The 2566-nt window shown below is 43.6% G+C and overlaps 1 pseudogene; it reads right to left on the minus strand.

Moving 5' to 3' along the window:
• Positions 1-696: 696 nt before the first annotated feature.
• LOC146076191 (5S ribosomal RNA) lies at positions 697-814 on the minus strand (annotated as a pseudogene).
• Between the last annotated feature and the right edge of the window lie 1752 nt (positions 815-2566).

Raw genomic sequence — 2566 nt, forward strand, 5'->3', positions numbered from 1 at the left:
ACAAACTCTCCTCCCCATCCCAGTCCCTATCTGCTCTTACCTCTAATCTTTTCGAAGAGTTGGGGTGGATCGTCACAAGCAAGCAATAACAATAAAGTATTAGTCGTGAAAAATTTATTGAACAATCGATATGAATACCAACATATGACCAGTGTGACAACAACTGTCAGTGGTACTCGGTTGGTGGTGCTCCCAAGAGTTCAGCAGTAAAGCTGATTGGAAGTGGGGTGTCCAGAGGAGGACAAAGGAAGAACAAAACTAGGTTTTTGGGGCACTCTTTTTAGAATAATAAGGTGTAAAGTAGTAAGATGGTTGGAATTAATACATAACTTTTATTAGAGTTCACTTAAGATAAATTGGCGTCAATAATAAATAAATACAATATATCAAGTAAATACAGTTTGCAAATGGTGCATCACATTATAAGTATATAATAACAATTGAAAGTCACATGGACTAGGCGAAAATGTTTTACACCGAGGGGACCACCCCCTGTTGAGTCGAAGGGATATTCGACCCGTGGAAATATCCCTAATAGGAAAATTGACGGGGAGATTCACAATGCTGACAGTTATCAACTGCTCAGTGGGTTGCGTTATGAGAGATTAGGTACAGAAAAAATGATAATAAGATTAAGAGTAAGAACAAGAAAAATTGGTCATTGGTGTCGTGCCTGTTATTCGAGGTGTCCCGCTGTTCATACGACACCAGATCTTCCCTATCAGTCGCCCGATTAAGTACTGATCTGGCCAGACACTGTTTAGCTGCTGAGATCGGACGAGATCAGGCGGCCCAGTGGTGTATGGTCGTATACTAAGTATATTGGTATAGCGACACAGGACTGACAAAGAGGACCATAGGTTGCTTCTGCTTTCCAGAGACACACCGGGTGACCAAGGCCTGATACGCAAGGTATTGCAGGACGGGTCAGGTATGCCTGGGGATGAGAGAGCAACGATATAAGAGAGTACAGGACACTGAATTTATTGCAGTGACCAGACCCTTCTACTACCCTCCATCATATGAATTGAATTGGATGGAGGTTGAGAGTAATAGTCTGGTTGTGCTCAATTCAATAAAAAGAGGGATAGGGAAAAAGAAATAGAAGGTTGATATGTACCCCCTATCCAATTAGTCTTACTGGTGAAAATGATAGATTGGCACTTAACACCAGATGCGATCCGGGGGTTGTGTGGTACAGTTCTATGGAGTATGTGTCACAGAGGGAAAAATGATGGTTTTTTGATCCCAAGGTGATCACATGAGCTGGTGAGATAAGTACACAACAGCCAATGGAGGTTATAAAGAAACCAAATGGACTTTAGTAAATAATACACAGTATACTAAAACGTGGTTATACGGATCTAATAAACCTGGTGATCAATCTCAGGGTTGAGGGAACATGTGTACACCGTAACATTCAATCAGAGTACAAATAATGCACATATATAATGGATAATAGGCACTTGATGTAATAGCCTGCGATTTGCACCGTACAGTCAGAGTGACAGGCACAGATAGATTGCCACTTCACATTAGAGACAGTGTAGACTCCCAATGATTTGGAGTGTTTGAAACAATAATCTGGTCACAATGACAAGTGCACACGGTGGCACCCCAGAAATACATTTACACAGTGCCAATTAGGTATACAGGGATAAATATTAATACTAATGTATTCGGAGAACAACCCTCGAAAAAGTATGCTCAGTAACAAATGGTACAGATTGATTTCACAATATGTCTGATAATTGAGGGCAATCAGTGCCCAGATGACAGCAAAGTTGTGGGTGCAATAATGGTTGTTCGTTGACACAACAACAGATAAAGTGTGCGCTATTATTGCACTGGGTAACCCTCTATGGTGCCCAGCTGGTAAGGAGATAGCCTGGCTAACAAAGAGGGGAGATATATCTGGAAATTTAAGGCAATCAGTGCAAAGAGAGCGACAAGGTTGTGAGTGCACTGGTAGAAGTGCGTTGCTCAGCGGCAGATTGAAGTATGTGCTAATATGTAAAGTGTGACACTCCTTTGTACCCAGCTATTTAGGGAGATAACCTTACCAACGGAAAGGGGGGAACAGAGGTCAGTCTAGCATAAGAAAGACAATCTGATAAGTGAGTGGGGCAGTGGGTGGGAAATCCCTCGTAATGAGAGAAGATAGGGTGCCGTGTGGAGTGCCGGTACCTGGCGGGTGACAACCCGCTGTTGGTAGAGGCTCAGTCCGGGTGGGTCCCCGAGTCAGGCTGCTTCCACTGTAGATTTCAGCGTAGATGGCTGTGTAGAGGCGGCCAGGTAATCCGCCCGTGGTTAGCGGCGGATAACAGACTCGGAGTGTAGCGTGACGTCAGGGGGTGGTCCTAGGTGCGTCAGGTGTCTAATCTTCGCAGCTCCCTCTCTTCATATTCAGCAAGTTCAGCAGCCCTGCAATAATTACTTTTACTTTCTGTTATGTAGTTAGTCCATCGAGTGGTGTTTAGTGGTCACTGGCAGTACTTCACCTCATAGAGTTGAGGAGTACAACACTTTTATTGGCAAGCTGCTCAATCAGAGGTAATGTCATTCA

The sequence above is a fragment of the Crinia signifera genome, chromosome 4, assembly GCF_055691185.1.
Source record: "Crinia signifera chromosome 4, ASM5569118v1, whole genome shotgun sequence".
NCBI classification, from domain to species: Eukaryota; Metazoa; Chordata; class Amphibia; order Anura; family Myobatrachidae; genus Crinia; species Crinia signifera.